This window comes from Oncorhynchus kisutch, linkage group LG17 (assembly GCF_002021735.2).
Source record: "Oncorhynchus kisutch isolate 150728-3 linkage group LG17, Okis_V2, whole genome shotgun sequence".
Taxonomy (NCBI): Eukaryota; Metazoa; Chordata; class Actinopteri; order Salmoniformes; family Salmonidae; genus Oncorhynchus; species Oncorhynchus kisutch.
In genome coordinates, this window is record NC_034190.2 from 21242138 (window position 1) to 21264665 (window position 22528).

The window sequence follows — 22528 nt, forward strand, 5'->3', positions numbered from 1 at the left end:
TGTATTTCAAGACCAGCCTTCAAAAGCAGTGCCTCTTTGCTTGACATCATGGGATTTTTTTTTTAAAGAGTCCAGGAAAAAATGTGTAGACCTCCACAAGTCTGGTTCATCCTTGGGAGCAATTTCAAAATGCCTGAAGGTACCACGTTCATCTGTACAAACAATAGTATGCAAGTATAAACACCATGGGAACACGCAGCCGTCATATCGCTCAGGAAAGAGACACATTCTGTCTCCTAGAAATGAATGTACTTTGTGCGAAAAGTGCAAATCAATCCCAGAACAACAGCAAAGGACCTTGTGAAGATGCTGGAGGACACAGGTACAAAAGTATCTATATCCACAGTAAAGCAAGTCCTATATCGACATAACTTGAAAGGCCTCTCAGCAAAGAAGAAGCCACTGCTCCAAAACCGCCATAAAAAAGCCAAACTACGGTTTGCCACTGCACATGGGGACAAAGATCATACTTTTTGGAGAAATGTCCTGCAACATCTCAAGACATCAGTCAGGAAGTTAAAGCTTGGTCGCAAATGGGTCTTCCAAATGGACAATGACCCCAAGCATACTTCCAAAGTTGTGGCAAAATGGCTTAAGAACAACAAAGTCAAGGTATTGGAGTGGCCATCAAAATGCCCTGACCTCTCCCGGGTGGCGCAGTAGTTAAGGGCGCTGTACTGCAGCGCCAGCTGTGCCACCAGAGACTCTGGGTTCGTGCCCAGGCTCTGTCGTAACCGGCCGCGACCGGGAGGTCCGTGAGGCGACGCACAATTGGCCTAGCGTCGTCCGGGTTAGGGAGGGTTTGGCCGGTAGGGATATCCTTGTCTCATCGCGCACCAGCGACTCCTGTGGCGGGCCGGGCGCAGTGCACGCTAACCAAGGTTGCCAGGTGCCAGGTGCACGGTGTTAAGAAGTAGTGCGGCTTGGTTGGGTTGTGAATCGGAGGACGCATGACTTTCAACCTTCGTCTCTCCCGAGCCCGTACGGGAGTTGTAGTGGTGAGACAAGATAGTAGCTACTAACAATTGGATACCACGAAATTGGGGAGAAAAGGGGTAAAATTCACAATAAATTAAAACATTTAAAAATGCCCTGACCTCAATCCTATAGAAAATTTGTGGGAAGAACTGAAAAAGCGTGTGTGAGCAAGGAGGCCTATAAACCTGAATATGTTACATCAGCTCTGTCAGGAGGAAATGGCCAAAATTCACCAACCTATTGTGGGAAGCTTGTGGAAGGCTACCCAAAACGTTTGACCCATGTTAAACAATTTAAAGGCAATGCTACCAAATACTAATTGAGTGTATGTAAACTTCTGACCCACTGGGAATGTGATGAAAGAAATAAAAGCTGAAATAAATAATTATTGTCACGCCTTGGTCTTAGTATTTTGTGTTTTCTTTAGTTGTTTGTTCAGGCCAGGGTGTGACATGGGGTTATTGTATTGTCTATTGGGGTTTTTGTAGGCATTGGGATTGTGGTTGATTAGGGGTGTGTCTAGTATAGGCTTGGCTGCCTGAGGCGGTTCTCAATCTGAGTCAGGTGATTCTCGTTGTCTCGGATTGGGAACCGTATTTAGGTAGCCTGAGTTTCACTTTGTATTTCATGGGTGATTGTTCCTGTCTCTGTGTAGTGTTCACCAGATAGGCTGTATTAGGTTTCACGTTCCGTTTGTTGTTTTTGTATTTATTTAGTTATTTCACGTATCGTTCCGTTTTTTCTTCATTAAAGACATGAGTAACCACCACGCTGCATTTCGGTCCGACTCTCTTCCTTCTACAAACGAAGAACGCCGTTACAGAATCACCCACCACACACGGACCGAGCGGCGTGGTAACAGGCAGCGAAAGCAGGAAAAGCGAAAGGAGGAATGTAGCATGGAGTATACGACGTGGGATGAAATAGACAGGTGGGCGGCCGACCCAGAGAGAGTGCCTGAGCCCGCCTGGGATTCGCTAGAGCAGTGCGAAGAGGGCTATAGGTGAATGGATTTGGAGAAACAGACACGGCGGCGCAGAGCGAAACCCGAAAGTCACCCCAATAAATTTATTGGGGGGGGGCTCAGAGGGAGAGTGGCTGAGTCAGGAGATAGACCTGAGCCAACTCTCCCTGATTATCGTGAGGAGCCAAGGAGGAGACCAGAACCAGAGCCGGTGTTGGAGGTGAGCGAAACAGAGACTGTGAAGGAGTTAATGGGGAAATTGGAGGAGAGAGAAATGAGGGAGTTGCTGTGTTGGTGCTTTTTGCATGGAATTCGCCCGACGGAACGTGTCGGGGATTTGATGGCACCTGGGTTAGCGCTCCATACTCGTCCCGAGGTGCGTGTTAGTCGGCTGGTGAAGTTGGTGCCAGCCTCACGCACCAGGCCTCCTGTGCACATCCCTAGCCTTGCACGTCCTGTGCCAACACTGCTCTCAAGATCTCCAGTACGCCTTCACGGTCTAGCCCATCCTGTGCCACCTCCACACTCCAGTCCTCCGGTAGCAGCTCCCCGCACCAGGCTTCCTGTGCGTGTCCTCGATCCAGTACCACCAGTTCCAGCACCACGCACCAGGCCTTCAGTGCGTCCCGCCTGTTCAGCGCAGCCAGAGCTGCCAGCCTGCATGGAGAAGCCAGAGCTGCCAGCCTGCATGGAGCAGCCAGAGATGTCAGTCTGCATGGAGCAGCCAGAGCTGTCAGTCTGCATGGAGCAGCCAGAGATGCTAGTCTACATGGTGCAGCCAGAGCTGCCAGTCTGCATGAAGCAGCCAGAGATGTCAGTCTGCATGGAGCAGCCAGAGCTGTCAGTCTGCATGGAGCAGCCAGAGCTGTCAGTCTGCATGGAGCAGCCAGAGATGTCAGTCTGCATGGAGCAGCCAGAGATGCCAGTCTACATGGTGCAGCCAGAGCTGCCAGTCTGCATGAAGCAGCCAGAGATGTCAGTCTGCATGGAGCAGCCAGAGCTGTCAGTCTGCATGGAGCAGCCAGAGATGCTAGTCTACATGGTGCAGCCAGAGCTGCCAGTCTGCATGAAGCAGCCAGAGATGTCAGTCTGCATGGAGCAGCCAGAGCTGTCAGTCTACATGAAGCAGCCAGAGCTGTCAGTCTGCATGGAGCAGCCAGAGCTGTCAGTCTGCATGGAGCAGCCAGAGATGTCAGTCTGCATGGAGCAGCCAGAGATGCCAGTCTACATGGTACAGCCAGAGCTGCCAGTCTGCATGAAGCAGCCAGAGCTGTCAGTCTGCAAGGAGTTGCCAGTCTGCAAGGAGCTGCCAGTCTGCAAGGAGCTGCCAGTCTGCAAGGAGCTGCCAGTCTGCAAGGAGCTGTCAGTCTGCAAGGAGCTGTCAGTCTGCAAGGAGCCGCCAGTCTGCCCAGCGCCGCCAGTCTGCCCAGCGTCGCCAGTCTGCCCAGCGTTGCCAGTCTGTCAGGATCAGTTAGATCCACCAGTCAGCCAGGATCCACCAGTCTGCCAGGATCCACCAGTCTGCCAGGATCCGCCAGAAGTGCCAGTCAGCCAGGATCCACCAGAAGTGCCAGTCGGCCAGGATCTGCCAGTAGTGCCAGTCGGACAGGATCTGCCAGTCAGCCAGGATTCGCCAGTCTGCCAGGATCCACCAGTCAGCCAGGATCCACCAGTCTTCCAGGATCTGCCAGAAGTGCCAGTCAGCCAGGATCCGCCAGAAGTGCCAGTCGGCCAGGATCCGCCAGTCGGCCAGGATCCGCCAGTCGGCCAGGATCCGCCAGTCAGCCAGGATCTGCCAGTCAGCCAGGATCCACCAGTCAGCCAGAATCTGCCAGTCAACCAGATTCTTCCAGATCAGCCTGTCAGCCAGTCTCTTCCAGATCTGCCAGTCAACCAGAATCTTCCAGATCTGCTAGTCAACCAGAATCTTCCAGATCTGCTAGTCAACCAGAATCTTCCAGATCTGCTAGTCAACCAGAATCTTCCAGATCTGCTAGTCAACCAGAATCTTCCAGATCTGCTAGTCAACCTGAATCTTCCAGATCCGCCAGCCAGCCAGGATCTACCGGAGCCTACTACCTACCTGAGTTTCATCTCAGTACTGGGGTTCCTCTCAGTACTGGGCTTCCTCTCAGTACTGGGCTTCCCCTCAGTCCCGAGCTGCATCAGTCCCGAGCTGCCCCTCAGTCCCGAGCTGCCCCTCAGTCCCGAGATGCCCCTCAGTCCCGAGCTGCCCCTCAGTCCCGAGCTGCCCCTCAGTCCCGAGCTGTCCCTCAGTCCCGAGCTGTCCCTCAGTCCCGAAATGCCCCTCAGTCACGAGCTGCTCCTCAGTTCTGTGGGGTTCTGGGTGAGGACTATTAGGCCATGGTCGGCGGCGAGGGTGGATTATCCCAGGACGCGAAGGGGAGGAACTAGGACATTAATGAAGTGGGGTCCACGTCCCGAGCCGGAGCCGCCACCATGGACAGACGCCCACCCGGACCCTCCCTATGGTTTTGAGGTGCGTCCGGGAGTCCGCACCTTAGGGGGGGGGGGGGGTTCTGTCACGCCTTGGTCTTAGTATTTTGTCTTTTCTTTAGTTGTTTGTTCAGGCCAGGGTGTGACATGGGGTTATTGTATTGTCTATTGGGGTTTTTGTAGGCATTGGGATTGTGGTTGATATGGGGTGTGTCTAGTATAGGCTTGGCTGCCTGAGGCGGTTCTCAATCTGAGTCAGGTGATTCTCGTTGTCTCGGATTGGGAACCGTATTTAGGTAGCCTGAGTTCGCTTTTTATTTCGTGGGTGATTGTTCCTGTCTCTGTGTAGTGTTCACCAGATAGGCTGTATTAGGTTTCACGTTCCGTTTGTTGTTTTTGTATTTATTTAGTTATTTCACGTATCGTTCCGTTTTTTCTTCATTAAAGACATGAGTAACCACCACGCTGCATTTCGGTCCGACTCTCTTCCTTCTACAAACGAAGAACCCCGTTACAATTATCTGTACTATTATTCTGATTTCACATTCTTAAAATAAAGTGGTGATCCTACCTGACCTAAAACAGGGAATTTGTTACTAGGATTAAATGTCAGGAATTGTGAAAAACAATATATTTGGCTACGGTGTATGTAAACTTCCGACTTCAACTGTATATATCAATGAAAGTGAGAGGGCACTAGAACAATCTGCAGCACCCGGCCTCACCCTACTAGAATCTGAAGTCAAATGTCTACTGTTGTCTACAAATGTCTACTGTAGGGCCTACAGCAGCATCTAGATATTCTGCACAGATTCTGTCAGACCTGGGCCCTGACAGTAAATCTCAGTAAGACAAAAATAATGATGTTCCAAAAAAAGTCCAGTCGCCAGGAACACAAATACAAATTCTATCTAGATACCGTTGCGCAAGAGTACACAAAAAAACTATACATGCCTTGGCCTAAACATCAGTGCCACAGGTAACTTCCACAAAGCTGTGAATGAGCTGAGAGACTAGACAAGAAGAGACTTCTATGCCATCAAAAGGAACATAAACTTTGACATACCAATTAGGTATCTGGCTAAAATACTTGAATCAGTTATAGACCCCGTTGCACTTGATGGTTGTGAGGTCTGGGGTCCGCTCACCAACCAAGAATTCACAAAATTGGACAAACACCAAATTGAGACTCTGCATGCAGATTTCTGCAAAAATATCCTCTGGGTACAACGTAAAACACCAAATAATGCATGCAGAGCAGGATTAGGCCGATACGAAATACGAAAGAGGGCGAGAGAGAGAGAGAGAGGGCGAGAGAAAGAGAGAGAGGGTGAGAGAGAGAGCGAGAGGGTGAGAGAGAGAGCGAGAGGGTGAGAGAGAGAGAGAGGGTGAGAGAGAGGGTGAGAGAGAGAGAAAGAGAGAGAGGGAGAGGAAAGAGAGATTATAAAGAGAGAAATGTGTCATAGGATAGAGTGAGGGCAAGAGAGAGAGAGAAGGCGAGCGAGAGGGAGAGTGAACTCTTAGTGACAGTGCACTCAGATAGACATGCTGACTAGATCAAGACGATCAACATAATTCAGGTATTGTTGTTGAGTCATTGACAACTGGTGTAACGAGTACATACTTTACATTAACAAACACACACCTGTTTACTGTAACACATATGCACAAGATTGAACAGAAGTTACAGTAAACAACAGGATGTAGTTATTAATATGACAGTAAATACTGATATTTAGAATGGCAATGCCAATGCCATTATGATACAGATGATTCATCGAATATTAAATCAGGTCGGGATTAAAAAAGAGAGACAGACAGAAAGAGATACAGAGAGAGATTAAGAGAGAAAGAAGGAAAGAGAGAGAGATCTGTGTAGACAGGTTCATCCATAGTTGTGTTGAGTAAACATGTCTTACAGGTGTGTCAGGCTGTAGGTACAGATGTAGGATCTTCATTTGAGCCCGTTTTCGTAATGGCAGAAAACATTCAAAGCGCTACTTGAATTTGTGGGTGTCCCTGACCTAAGTTCTCTCAAGTTTGGGCCAACTAGAAAGTTCAAGTAACACTTGACCGAAAAGTTAAGTAAACTAAAAGGCTGTGGAACCAGTTACTGGATAATAATTTGTTGAATCAACTAGATGTTGTTTTTTTACAGTGCCTGTCTGGGGTAAATACATGTGCTGTTACATATTACAGTGCCTGTCTGGGGTAAATACATGTGCTGTTACATATTACAGTGCCTGTCTGGGGTAAATACATGTGCTGTTACATATTACAGTGCCTGTCTGGGGTAAATACATGTGCTGTTACATATTACAGTGCCTGTCTGGGGTAAATACATGTGCTGTTACATATTACAGTGCCTGTCTGGGGTAAATACATGTGCTGTTACATATTACAGTGCCTGTCTGGGGTAAATACATGTGCTGTTACATATTACAGTGCCTGTCTGGGGTAAATACATGTGCTGTTACATATTACAGTGCCTGTCTGGGGTAAATACATGTGCTGTTACATATTACAGTGCCTGTCTGGGGTAAATACATGTGCTGTTACATATTACAGTGCCTGTCTGGGGTAAATACATGTGCTGTTACATATTACAGTGCAATTACATGTTTATTTGTTCACATCAACCAACTGAAACAGTACATGGTATATGGAGACTGGGCATATCTGAACTTACACCATATTCCTTCTACTGCACACTATATAGGGAGGCATTTACTGGGTATGATCTGAACATGAGTCTGAACATGTCAACTAGACAGGAAGTGTTTTTACCTGTTTGCTCACATCACCATGAAAACCTGCTGTGACTGACTTTAGCTTGCAGGCTTGACAGACTGACTGTGTTGCTCAATTGTTAGAACATGGTGCTTGCAACGCCAGGGCTGTGGGTTCGGTTCCCATGGGGAACCAATACAAAAAATGTGTGAACTCACTACTGTAAGTTGCTCTGGATAAGAGTGTAAAATATGTGGGTGTGAATGTGTGTTAGGCTAGGCTTAGGCTTGTGTGCGGCTGTGTGCGGCTGCTTGGCCATGGAAACCCATTTCATGACGCTCCCGACGAACAGTTCTTGTGTTGACATTCCTTCCAGAGGCAGTTTTTAACTAGGTAGTGAGTGTTACAACCCAGGACAGACAATTTATACACGCTATGTTCTTCAGCACTCGCCGGTCCTGTTCTAAAAGCTTGTGCGGCCTACCACTTTGTGGCTGAGCCGTTGTTGCTCCTAGACATTTCCACTTCACAATAACATCACTTACATTTGACCAGGGCAACTCAAGCTAGGCAGAACTGACTTGTTGGAAAGGTGGCATCCTATGACGGTGTCACTTTGACGTCACTAAGCACTTCAGTAAGGCCATTCTACTGCCAATGTTTGTCTATGGAGATTGCATGGCTGTTTGATCGATTATATACACCTGTCCGCAATGGGTGTGGCTGAAATAGCCGAATCCACTCATTTAAAAGGGTCCACATACTTTTGTATATATAGCGTATGTATATTAAATAGATAAATACAGTTGAAGTGGGAAGTTTACATACACTTAGGTTGGAGTCATTAAAGCTCATTTTTCAACCACTCCACAAATGTCTTGTTAAAAAACAATAGTTTTGGCAAGTTGGTTAGGACATCTACTTTGTGCATGACACAAGTAATTTTTCTAACAATTGTTTACAGACAGATTATTTCACTTATAATTCACTGTATCAGCCTCCCGGGTGGCGCAGTGGTTAAGGGCGCTGTACTGCAGCGCCAGCTGTGCCATCAGAGACTCTGGGTTCGCGCCCAGGCTCTGTCGTAACCCGGCCGCGACCGGGAGGTCCATGGGGCGACGCACAATTGGCCTAGCGTCGTGGGGAGGGCTTGGTCGGTAGGGACGTCCTTGTCTCATCACGCACCAGCGACTCCTGTGGCGGGCCGGGCGCAGTGCGCGCTAGCCAAGGTTGCCAGGTGCACAGTGTTTCCTCCAACACACTGGCTTCCGGGTTGGATGCGCGCTGTGTTAAGAAGCAGTGCGGCTAGGTTGGGTTGTGTATCGGAGGACGCATGACTTTCAACCTTTGTCTCTCCTGAGCCCGTACGGGAGATGAGACAAGATAGTAGCTCCTACAACAATTGGAAACCATGAAATTGGGGAGAAAAAGGGGTAAAAAGATATTAAAACGTTTTTTTTTTTATAAAAAAAATAATTCACTGTATCACATTCCAGTGGGTCAGAAGTTTACAAACACTAAGTTGACTGTGCCTTTAAACAGCTTGGAAAATTCCAGAAAATGATGTCATGGCTTTAGAAGCTTCTGATAGGCTAAATGACATAATTTGAGTCAATTGGAGGTGTACCTGTGGATGTATTTCAATGCCTACCTTCAAACTCAGTGACTCTTTGCTTGACATCATGGAAAAATCTAAAGAAATCAGCCAAGACCTAAAAAAAAATTTTTTTAAGTATTGTTCATCCTTGGGAGCAATTTCCAAACGCCTGAAGATACCACATTCATCTGTACAAACAATAGTATGCAAGTATAAATACCATGGGACCACGCAGCTGTCATACTGCTCAGGAAGGAGACACGTTCTGTCTCCTAGAGATGAACTTACTTTGGTGCGAAAAGTGCAAATCAATCCCAGAACAACAGCAAAGGACCTTGTAACCACAGTAAAACGAGTCCGATATCGACATAACCTGAAAGGCTGCTCAGCAAGGAAGAAGCCACTGCTCCAAAACCTCCATAAAAAAGGCAGACTATGGTTTGCAACTGCACATGGGGACAAAGATTGTACTTTTTGGAGAAATGTCCTCTGGTCTGATGAAGCAAAAATAGAATTGTTTGGCCATAATGTCCATCGTTATGTTTGGAGGAAAAAGGGGAGGCTTGCAAGCCGAAGAACAGCATCCCAACCTTGAAGCACCGTGGTGGCAGCATCATGTTGTGGGGGTGCTTTGCTGAAGGAGGGACTGGTGCACTTCACAAAATAGATGGCATCATGAGGGAGAAAAAGTATGTGGATATATTGAAGCAACATCTCAAGACATCAGTCAGGAAGTTAAAGCTTGGTTGCAAATGGGTCTTCCAAATGGACTATGACCCCAAGCATACTTCCAAAGTTGTGGGAAAATGGCTTAAGGACAATAAAGTCAAAGTATTGGAGTGGCCATCACAAAGCCCTGACCTGCAAAGAAACCACTACCAATGGACACCAATAATAAGAAGAGACTTGCTTGGGCCAAGAAACAAGAGCAATTGACATTGACCGGTGGAAATATGTCCTTTTGTCTGATGAGTCCAAATCTGGTGACACTGTCTGTGATATATTTAGAATTAAAGGCACACTTAACCAGCATGGCTACCACAGCATTCTGCAGCGATATGCCATCCCATCTGGTTTGCACTTAGTGGGAATATCATTTGTTTTTCAACAGGACAATGACCCAAGACACACCTCCAGGCTGTGTAAGGGCTATTTGACCAAGCAGGAGAGTGATGGAGTGCTGCATCAGATGACCTGGCCTCCACAATCACTTCAACCCAATTGAGATGTTTTGAGATAAGTCGGACCGCAGAGTGAAGGAAAAGCAGACAACAAGTGCTCAGCATATGTGGGAACTCCTTCAAGACTATTGGAAAAACATTCCTCATGAAGCTGGTTGAGAGAATGCCAAGAGTGTGCAAAGCTGTCATCAAGGCAAAGGGTGGCTATTTGAATAATCTAGCATCTACAATATATTTGGATTTGTTGAACACTTTTTGGTTACTACATGATTCCATATGTGTTATTTCATAGTTTTGATGTTTTCACTATTATTCTACAATGTAGGAAATAGTACAAATAAAGAAAAACCCTTGAATGAGTAGGTGTGTCCAAACTTTTGACTGGTACTGTATGTAAAATGTGTGTAAAATGTTTATGTAACAAAAAACCTTTGTCCTCCAAAGAAGATGCGAGATGGTGGAGGTGTAAGTCACTTTGGATAAGAGCGTCTATTAAAATGTGGGTGTGCATCTGGGTGTGTGGGTGAGTGGATGGGTTGTTTTGTAGCCTATAGTGTGGTGATTAGCTGTCTGATGAGTGTGCATGTGTTTTGTAAACTTCCACACACACCTAGAGCTATAGGTAACCATAGTAACCAGTTACGTTATAGCCCTGCCCACTGGATCAAAAGCTGGCTGTAGTTTACTCAGCAGCAGCACTGTGACTCGCCTGCTAGTCAAGACTGCTAGCCTACGGCTAACATGCTACATCCTGCACAGTGACTGTCTGTTGGCTAACGCTACCCACAGGCCTAGCCTGCATGAGTCTGTGCTCCAAGGATAACATTACCTCAAGGCATTAAATATTCCGACTCTCAAATCACAGGATGTCTTTGTCATATTTGGTTAAGACCTGCACTAACCTATCCTCTGAGGTAAGTTGTTAGATCAGAGTGAGAGAGTAACTGTACAGGTGGGGTTACTCATCCTGACCTGAAGGCAGGTAGAAATTACACAACAAACACTGTACACCTGAGATATCTTCCACAAGCTGTGCGTGTGTGTGTGTTTGTACGTGTGTGCTGATTGGGTTGAGATTAGGTTAAGCCAATCACATGCTGTTTTACTGGAACAAGGGGCACACTGATTGGTTTACAGACAGATGCATGACAACATCCAGTGCTGACAGTGTCTGATGTACCTGTCTAACAAGACACATTCACACACGGAACATCTATTTGTTTGTTGTGGCAACAACAACTTTTTACCTCAAGTGGTGACACAGGATTAATGACAGGAACTGTGTGTGTGTGTGCATGTGTGTGTGTCTGCGTGTGCATGCGCGCGTGTGTTTGTTATGTGTTTCTCAGAAAAGGGCAGGAAACAGAATGGGTTTGAAGCCATAAACCACTTCAGGAGGATTTAAGAACCAAACCTCCACTCCAGGCTATATAGTTATATCTATCATCACTGTCTGACTCAGAGTTGCCGAACCCATGCTTGTTCGTTCAACGTTCCGACCAGTCATTCCCAGCATTCCTGTGTGAACTTCGGGAGAGAGGGGGACAGAGGAAAATAGAGAGAGCAAGAGGGGGAGGGGGAGGGAGAGGGAATGATAGAGGGGGCAAGAGGGGGAGGGAGAGGGAATGATAGAGGGGGAAAGAGGGGGAGGGAGAGGGAATGATAGAGGGGGCAAGAGGGGGAGGGAGAGGGAATGATGGAGGGGGAAAGAGGCAGAGGGAGAGGGAATGATAGAGGGGGCAAGGGAGAAAAGGCAGGAGAAAGAAAAAGAGAGAGGAGGATTGATAGAGATAGAGGGAGGGAGCATGATAGGGAGTGAGGGATAGAGAGGGAATTAAAGAGAGAGGCAGAGGGAACATTTGTCTCTGTCTCAACACGTGAACAATTAACTGAGGCTGTGTTTACACAGGCAGCCCAATTCTGATATTTTCTGCACTAATTGTTCTTTTGACGAATCAGATCACCTCTGCAAAAGATCTGACGTGAAAATATCTTATGTGATCGGTTAAAATACCAATTGGTGCAGAAAATATATGAATTGGACTGCCTGTGCAAACAGAGGTAGACCAATCAGATCCGCTATGAAAAATATTGACGTGATTGGTCAAAAGACAAATTAGTAGAAAAAATATTTGAATTGGGTGAACACAGCGTGAGGAGACAGAACCTGTACAATTACACACACACACGAACACGCCTCACTAAACAAACACACAGATTGATCCTGCATACCGATTCAGGTGGATTCTACAGTTAGTCGTTTAAATAGGTCAGTGAGAATAGTACAGGGCGAGAGAGAGAGAGAGGGGGGAGGGGTACCTGTCCTTCTCTATATCATCACTGGCACTCACACGGGCAGATCTGAAATGACACCCTATTCCCATCGTAATTCACATAGGGCTCTGTCAAAAAGTAGTGCACTTCATAGGGAATTAGAGTGTAATTTGAGACACAGACAGAAGTACATCTACCTGTCCTGTATCATCAGGATATCATCACTGTCTGACTGAAAAGACAACAGCACCACATACAGTACAATGACTCAAGGTCAGATACTACAAGTACACAAAGGGATAGAATGAATTCTCGTAAGCACGAGAACGCACACGGATAGACATTGACCCTTATTAAGACAATGCAAACAAAGGGTGCAGCCTTGAGAGCATAATGGTCTAACAGGAAAACATGAACACACACACACACAAACAAATGTGCTATTCCAATCTGCAAATCCACTATTTTGTAATATAAAGACTGAAAACTTAGATTAAGTTTACAAGTGTGTAGGTTGTACATATTCTAGAGTTAATGTTGTATGGTATAGAAGTTATGATTCGGAGGCCAAAGCACATACATACATATATTGAAGCGACTGAGGGGGAGCAGTCTGCTGAAGCGAGGTTTGAACCAGCAACTCTATGCTTGTGGGGCAAGTTTTTAGTTTTTATTTCACCTTTATTTAATCAGGTAAGCTAGTTGAGAACAAGTTCTCATTTACAACTGCGACCTGGCCAAGATAAAGCAAAGCAGTGCGACACAAACAACACAGAGTTAAACGTGGAATAAACAAACATACAGTCAATAATACAATAGAAAAAGTCTATATACAGTGTGTGCAAATGAGGTAGGATAAGGGAGGTAAAGGCAATAAACACTAGAGTGATTGATGTGCAGAAGATGAGTATGCAAGTAGAGACACTGGGGTGCAAAGGAGCAAAATAAATAAAATAAATAACAGTATGAGGATGAGGTAGTTGGATGGGCTATTTACAGATGGGCTATGTGACAAAGGAGTAATTGGCTTTGGGTGGAGCGCGTGCTACTGGTGGGTGCTGCTATGGTGACCAGTGAGCTGAGATAAGGCGGGGCTTTACCGAGCAAAGACTTATAGATGACCTGGAGCCAGTGGGTTTGGCGATGAATATGAAGCGAGGGCCAGCCAACGAGAGCATACAGGTCACAGTGGTGGGTAGTATGTGGGGCTTTGGTGACACAACGGATGGCACTGTGATAGACTGCATCCAATTTGCTGAGTAGAGTGTTAGAGGCTATTTTGTAAATTACATCGCCGAAGTCAAGGATCGGTAGGATAGTCAGTTTTACGAGGGCATGTTTGGCAGCATGAGTGAAGAATGCTTTGTTTTGCGAAATATGAAGCCGATTCTAGATTTAAATTTGAATTGGAGATGCTTAATGAGAGTCTGGAAGGCGAGTTTACAGTCTATTCAGACACCTAGTTATTTGTAGTTGTCCACATATTCTAAGTCAGAACCGTCCAGAGTAGTGATGCTGAGGGTGGGCGGGCAGGTGTGGGCAGCGATCGGTTGAAGAGCATGCATTTAGTTTTACTTGCATTTAAGAGCAGTTGGAGGCCACGGAAGGAGAGTTGTTTGGCATTGTGGGATTCGAAATGGTCGGTGATCTGTTTGTTAACTTGTACACTACCACCTGCGCCCTAAAAGGTCCTGGACAAAAGCCGAAGCAGTAGTAAACACACACACAAACACACACACAGAGAAAGTAATAGGCTGACATACAGGAAGGCTAAAGTAGGCCTATTATCTGACATGGACCAAAGTCTCAGTCAGATACAAAGCAGAACATCTGTACTCAGCATACACACACAAACACCTTCTGTATGGTAATTTACAAGACATAGGACTTTGATTATCAATCGACTTTAGTCCAACTATGTAGTCTACATTATTAGATAACACGACATACAACATATTGTCCTGTTTATGCACAACAATATGTAGGTTATAATAGAGGGCTACTGTAATACAGAAGTGTCTTTGTGTGTAAGTGCATTTATGTAAATTAATTGAAGACTGTCAATCAAGTCTTGCAGAGTTTCTATTGGTTGGCAGCTTTCAATGAAAACAGACGTTATTGCAGAGTTATTGCTAGAGAAACCTAATCCACCAGTGATCGCGATAGGTACTGTAGGCTACAGAACTACTGGTAACATTTGACTGCTTCAAGGTTCAAAGTGCTATTTCATTCTCTTGTTATAGTATAGGCTACATACACTGCGTTACATAGAGATTATTGCAATAGGCTAATTTATAGAAGGCACGGAGAGATCACCTGGATAGATTATCACTTGGATAGATTTACCTGTTTCAGAGAGAGTTGTTATGGACATAATGATTCAGTCTCTTACCTTCAAGTGGGCATCAACCTGTAGACTACCTTGTCTTTTTTTGCTTGAACCGCGGTGTATGGCCGTATATCCCTTCCGCGGTACCGCCACTAGTGTTCCTCGGCTCGTCTGTGTATTACATTCCTTTCTCCCGTTGGGACTCCACCCTATCCGATCAAAACGCCCAGGAACTCCACACTACTCAAATCCGACCTGTCTGCGTCTGCTAAACCTACCTCTTTGCCCGCGCTCTTCCACACCGCGGGGAGATAAAACAGGGAAGAAGTTGAGTAACTCACTCCCTTTCCTCCCTCCCAACTCCTCCTATTATCACTGCAGTTAAAGCTGACAGTTGAAAACTATTGGAAGTTGACTGGTGGCATATTTCAAAAACTGTTTACCACAGAGTTTCTAAAACCAGAGCCACAACATCGCGAGACTTCCGGGAACGCGTGCTAAACCGACCAAGCAGACCAGGTAGGGGGTTTGGGTTTTTAGAAGTCAATGAGAGAAGTGAAAATGTCTTCCTTAGTTCTTAATTTTCTCGAAATCTAAAGGCACAACCTATATTCGAGCAAATGTCTTAAATCGTTGAACATGATCTTAAAGTGACACTGACACGTTTTCATTTTCCTGAAAAACAACTTTATTTTGATTTGACGGCCTGCACGTGCGCAGTTCGGCGTGAGGCGACACACGATGACGTGTTTCTGCGCATGAGCATAGCTAGCCAACGTCGCCATGACATCGCCTACAAACGTTTTCGGGAATATCCATTGGAGAAGCAGTTTCTGCCTATCTTAATACTGTACTATCTTTGCTATTACCACCTCCCGCCTCTCTCTGTCGCTCTCTGTTGCGCTCTCTCTCTCCACTAGTGAGCTGTAGCATGGTTTGTGCTTCAGACAGTTGTGTGCTACTACCCAGTGTGCACCCCTCTCTCTCCTTCTCCCCTTATGTTTTGTCATTCCTCTCCCTCGTTCACTCCTTTTCTTTATGTCACCCTCCTCTCTCTCTCTCTCTCTCTCTCTCTCTCTCCTTTTAACTGCGGACAGGGAAGTCTGAGAGATAGAGCTCTTGTTTCTTCATGACTTTGCCATCCTTCATGCTGATTCAGCTGCATAGTGTTAACATAGCAAAGTTGTCAATGTCTACCAGTAGGTCACTCTAACCCATCAAACATTTTTGAGTTGCACTTGTTCTGTTTGTCCTGCCCAGTACAATACCACTGGGCAAAACTGGTTGAATCAATGTTTCCTGTCATTTCAACAACAAAAAATGCAATCTGATGATGTTGAATCAAAGTGGAAAACTGATTGGATTTTGTTTTTAAGTCATCAACATAAAGGGAATGTAGTTTTTTTTTCCACCCAACTTTTAACCTAAATCCAATGACATGGTGACATTTTTAGTTGATTTCAGGTTGAATTCAGGTTAGTTGACAACTCAACCAAATGTTAATTCATGTTTCCCATATCTACACTAAGGGGCACTGAGTTTTTGTGTGTGTGTGTTTGACGTGGGCTGTCTTTTGTTCTGTCAGATCAGCTCCACCCTACTCCCCTGATATCCTGCAGCACACACACACACACACACTTGTTCGGCGCAGGGTGTGTCTCACGGTTGTGGATCTCTGCCCACGTACCTTGGTGCACCCTGCCCTGTGTTACACACACACACTACATGCACACACCTGATCTAGACCGAGATAAGCAAATCTACTTCTCCCTGGTGTGTATGATAACACAACTAGTCTCACGTTCATCTATGTTTCTGAAACGTCAAATTTCTAAGTTGTTCCAAAGTCAAATTTCTAAGTGTTTAAGGTTAAGTTTAGGCATTAACTCCTATTGGTTAAGGAGGGTGTTAAGGTTTGGGGTAGGCTTAAAACAAAAATCTCAAAAACAACTTTCTATCGCTGGATTCTGGCAACCTTTGGAATCAGAGGCAGATGCCAAAACCTACTTGAAGATAACAGTGCTCACTGTTGCCCCTAGTGGCCGGTTTCCACGTATTCTCCCGACATCCTCAGACATAGGTGGAAGTCAAATACTGACTTGTATCACAGGTGACCTGGCTGTGATAACAACACTCCATGAAAGGGAATTTGTATACCGTGTGAGTGTATAACCATACGTGTGTATGAGTGAGAATGTCTTAGACTTAGTGTGTGTATGTTGTTCACCTGAGCATTTTTTAGCTAAGTTAGCAGCTGGAAATGTGAGTGTGTGTGTGTGGGAGGGTGTGGGAGGGTGTGGTCTCTTCTAGGAATGTGCCACGGGCTTCAGGACCACACCCAGCTCCTCTCTCTCTCCCCCATCGTCACCCCTCTCTCTGACTCACCTCCTAGCCATAGAGCAGAACCACAGGTCTGGGCCTGACTCTGGACAGCAGATAAAACCTGGCATGGCCCAACACACTTGGAACTGGACAGTAAGCTGGGACTCAGAGAGAATGGATCAGGAGTCAGAGAAATCCTGTCGGCAGCAGCATTAGCCTATTGCTTTCTCTCTCAACTTCAAGTCTCAACTCTAGAGACACTGGGGTTTGGAAGGGAGGTCAGGTGTTGGTTTAGATCCTCCTCCAATGAACACAGACACAGAGTACACTCACATCCACCTACACACACTGAGAAAATGACACACGTGAAAAGGTCTAGTAAGCTCTCCAAAATGATTTTTCCATGCTGTAAATCAAATCAAAGTTTATTTGTCACGTGTGCCGAATACAACAGGTGTAGTGGACCGTATATAGGTAGGTAAAGAAATTACACAACAAGGAAAAAGAATGAAAAACAGTAGCGAGGCTAGATACAGTAGAAAGGCTACATACAGACACTGGTTAGTCAGGCTTATTGAGGTAGTATGTAAATGTAGATATGGTTAAAGTGACTATGCATATATGATGAACAGAGAGTAGCAGTAGCGTAAAGAGGGGTTGGTGGGTGGTGGTTGGTGGTTGGTAGGACAATGCAGATAGCCCAGTTAGCCAATGTGCAGGAGCACTGGTTGGTCGGGCCTATTGAGGTAGTATGTACATTTGTACATGAATGTATAGTTAAAGTGACTATGCATATATAATAAACAGAGTTGCAGCAGCATAAAAGAGGGGTTGGGGGAGGCACACAATGCAAATAGTCTGGGTAGCCATTTGATTACCTGTTCAGGAGTCTCATGGCTTAAACTGTTGAGAAGCCTTTTTTGCCCTTGACTTAGCACTCCGGTACCGCTTGCCATGTAGTACTAGAGAGAACAGTCTATGACTGGGGTGGCTGGGGTCTTTGACCATTTTTTGGGCCTTCCTCTGACATCGCCTGGTGTAGAGGTCCTGGATGGCAGGCAGCTTAGCCCCAGTGATGTATTGGGCCGTACGCACTACCCTCTGTAATGCCTTGCGGTCGGAGGCTGAGCAATTGTCGTACCAGGCAGTGATGCAACCAGTTCTCGATGTTGCAGCTGTAGAACCTTTTGAGGATCACAGGACCCATGCCAAATCCTTTTAGTTTCCTGAGGGGGAATAGGCTTTGTCATGCCCTCTTCGACTGTCTTGGTGTCTTTGGACCCTTCTAGTTTGTTGGTGATGTGGACACCAAGGAACTTGAAGCCCTCAACCTGCTCTACTACAGCCCAGTCGATGAGATTGGGGTTGTGCTCGGTCCTCCTTTTCCTGTAGTCCACAATCATCTCCTTAGTCTTGGTTACGTTGAGGGAGAGGTTGTTATTCTGGCACCACCCGGACAGGTCTCTGACCTCCATCTTGTCGTTGTCGGTGATCAGGCCAACCACTGTTGTGTCGTCTGCAAACTTAATGATGGTGTTGGAGTCGTGCCTGGCCATGCAGTTGTGGGTGAACAGGGAGTACAGGAGGGGACTGAGCACGCACCCTTGGGGGACTCCAGTGTTGAGGATCAGTGTGGCAGATGTGTTGCTACCTACCCTCAAATAATGTCACACCTGCGTTTCAGGTGACTCACTGCAGCCAAAATGCACTGAAATCACACAAACACACACACATAGTGGAGCTGAAATGCTGGAAGGTCATCCCTCTGTGGTGAGTAAAGGTACGCAGTAACATGCCATGTCAGCAGTGTGTGTGTAGTTTTCCCTGTATGTCTGTGGTTGTTTGAGTACCTGTAATCATAAATTACATATGTGTTAGTTAAACAACTAAGGCCAACTCAGAGGTACCTAACACAGTGTGTCATGTGTTAGTTAAACAACTAACACATGACACACTGTGTTAGGTACCTCTGAGTTGGCCTTAGATTACCGTCCCTGTAGAGTTGTGGTGTGTACCTTCATGATAATATATTGTGACACACACACCAGAATGAAGGAACCAGAAGAATCAGTTACTGTAGGTATGACTCCACCAATATGTGACATAATACTAGAGGGATGAAAACTGAACCTTGCGAAAGAGACTGACAAGTTCTCAGGTTCAACAGACCTCAGAGAGGAGCATGCAGCCATGGCCTCAGCTCTGTGTGTGTGTGTCTCTCAGCTCCCTCCCACCCGTCAACAGGTTCTACAGCATTAGTACATACAACTTGTCAGGTGGAATGGTGCTGATGCTATAATTAACATAATTACAGATTGTTACAGTGTAATGCATGTAAAGGTTGCTCACAAGCCAGAGGACACACATACACAGTGGTATTTATTTAACCTTTAACCAGGAAAGATCCTTGAGCTCTTTATAAGGGACGTAGTTGTTCTCATCCCAGCCATTGGCCGTGTATATACAGTATACTGTATATTTGACCAGCAGAAGCCTATGCTAACTCCATTTTAATGTCTATTATGCCTTTCCCTAACCCTAACCTCACTAAAACTACACATAACCTCACTGAAACTACACCTAACCTCACTGAAACTACACCTAACCTTCATTCATTTTGACACCTATTCCAAATCTTGCATTTGTCTTCTGCCAGTCGAATATCCGCTTCCTTTAAATAAAGCCTGAATAAGAAAATCAAATAATATGTACAATTCATCCAGAACAACAATTCCAAACAGAGGAATACAATTCACAATATCAAGGGCAGAAGAACAATTGCCTAGTTAAATAATTTAATTTAAATACATTTAAAATAAGAACAATCCCCAAAACGTTCACCAGTTTGCTGAGCATGGGAGCATCTGTAACTTTGATTTACACTGTGGCCACTATTAGTGTGTAGTTCTAGGGTTTAGTCTTTGTGTGTGTCTGTTGTCTCTGTCTCTTGTCCTCATCCAGCACCTCCTCTAGATAGCAGAGCTGAGACAACTTCAGCTGTTCTATGAACACACGCATGCACACACTCATATCAAGCACAGATACATCATAGTTGCACACCCGATGGTGCACTAGCCCCATGTTAAAGTCTACAGTACACTACAGTCATCATGTGTAGAGGTTCAAACCAGCCTTCAACAGCTGAGACTTGGTGTTTTCTATCCTCTCTATTTCAGCAGACAGTCTGTCTGGGCTCTGGACCGAAGAGACAACATTTAGTATTCACAGATCTGGAGAGACTGGATAGATAAAAGCAATATGGTGGATGCTCTCTAAGTCTATTGGCAGGCTAGATAGAGTCATTGCCATTTACTTTAACAGCTATTCAGTTCTATTGGATTTATAGATTTCAAACAGGTATAAGCAAACAAACTCACTCATGAATGTGCTTATTCTCTTCTATCTGTTGCTGGAGCTGGTTTTCAAACTTTATCCTGTCAGAAAAAATACAGGATCATTGGTGATTTTAGCATGTAAATCTTGGTGGGGCAAAAAAATTAAATACTTGCCAGCAAAGCCACTAAACAACACATTAATTGCACAATAACAGTAACAAACGGTGCCCACAAACTTAGGGCCTACATAAAGCTGTCCCAACACCTTACCACTGCTACACCTGGCTATCAGCGGAGTCTCGTCTGTCAGCAAAACAGTTCATTCAGTCTCATTTACTGCCTTTAAAAAAAACATAGCTGATATGGCTGACTTAGTTAAACTAATGTGGTTTCTACTGACAATTGAGATGTACAAACTATGGCATAAGGGGAACGACGAGTGGATAAGAGACGATCCGTAATTTTGATTAGGACAATGAGCGAGTTAGAACGGACGTAATCAATATAACTATTTGTTCACCACTTTTGAAATGTACAGTGACAGAATTCAGAACATGGGCCATTCTTACAGTATTCTCCCTGTATACCAAGTCAGAGCCGTAGGATAAATTAAGGGGGCATATAAGCAGACATTGAAAGCTCTTACAGTTTTCAATGATTACATTTCTCAAAAACAGGTTATAGGCTACATGTGCACCACCAAGTCAGAACAGTAGGCAAAATTATGAGGGGAAAGGGGACCAAATTATTAGGGTGAGGCACATGCTAAAAGCTTACTACACAACATACACTTAGATTTACCTTCTTATCTACAGTATACATCTCCCTGCATATTACATAATTTATACAGCAGCATACAATACATTTTTGGACTCACCTTGTTGTGCTCACTTGAACAAGAAGGTGGCGCTGTGGTCTTTCGTGGGCAAATTTGTCATCAGACTTTATCAAAGTCTGTCATTCTCTGGATTTATGGTGTCTTCAAGACAACTGGGAACTGAAAAAAACAGTTCATGAATCATAATGACGTCAGAGATCTTCAGGTCGAAGCTCTAGAAAGAGGCCAGAGTCCCCGACTTGCAAATCAGATTTGGATGACCGTCCAAAATGTATTTCCTAGTCGGACCTCTTTTTTTCTCAGAATAACTCAACTCAGCAAGAAAAGAAACGTCCCTTTCAGGACCATGTCTTTCAAATATTATTTTTGCAAATACAAATAACCTCACAGATCTTCATTGTAAAGAGTTTAAACACTGTTTCTCATACTTGTTCAATTACTCTATGAGGGCACAAGGCGTGACCCAGATGCAGACACGGGAGGCAGATGGTTTGAGTCTTGATATCTATTAAACAATCCAAAAGGGGTAGGCAAGAGAATGGTCATGGACAGGCAAAAGGTCAAAAACAGTTCAGAGTCCAGGAGGTACAGAGTGGCAGGCAGGCTCGAGGTCAGGTCAGGCAGGCGGGCACAGAGTCCAGAAAAACATGCAAGGGTCAAAAACCTGGAGGACTAGCGAAAGAGAATAGAAGCAGGAGTACGGGATAAACGCTGGTTGACTTGAAAAACATACAAGACAAACTGGCACAGAGAGACAGGAAACACAGGGATAAATACACCAGGGAAAATAAGCAACACCGGGAGGGGATGGAGACAATCACAAGACAGATGAAACAGATCAGGGTGTGACAGAACCATAAACATTTAATGAACATGCACCTGTTCGGGGTTTCCCTGGGGGTCAGGTGTGGGGCTACAACAATGCCATGGTCACTGTATATATGTGATAACCTTTGTATACTTGCAATGCACAATGATGGAAAAGTACTGGGTAAATGGAGATGTACTGCTTTAGATCTCAGGCTGAGAATTGCCTGCACCTGCTGATAGTAACGCAGCCTCAAGGCCGAGATAGTAGAGGAAGAAACCACAGGCTAGACATGTTTTTCTCATATTAGATACTTTGTATCTAATGTGGAAGGACCACCAGAGGGCAGGCTGGGCTCACAGATAGTAGCCCAACAAGGCATGTGAGACCAGGTAACCTGAGGCAATTAAGCACAGCTGACAGTACTAATGACATATTCTCTTTCCCCTATAAGAGAGAGGAGGGAACCAGCAGGGAGGGAGAGAGAGAGAGATTTATATATATAAATCTCTCTCTCTATCTCTGTAGAATGGCTACAAAGAGAGGGGAGCTATCCAAGAAGAGCCATTAAGACGGTGACAAATCTGTGATTGTTGTTATAGTTGAAAGATAATCGTCTTGTGTCATCTAAAGGAGAAGATGTAAGTGGTTCCTTGGGAGATTCTCATTGATTGTGTTGGAGTGTTTGTATTGTCAGAAATCTCTCAATAGAGAA

The 22528-nt window shown here is 45.3% G+C and overlaps 1 protein-coding gene across 1 annotated transcript in view; it reads right to left on the reverse strand.

The window, feature by feature from the left end:
* Positions 1–14973, reverse strand: part of LOC109907312 (protein FAM83H) — a 37533-nt gene extending 22560 nt beyond the window's left edge. Inside the window, exon 1 of the mRNA XM_020505202.2 lies at positions 14574–14973. The gene's annotated coding sequence lies outside the window, so the exon portion shown is untranslated. The remainder of the gene's footprint in view (positions 1–14573) is intronic.
* Positions 14974–22528: the final 7555 nt, after the last annotated feature.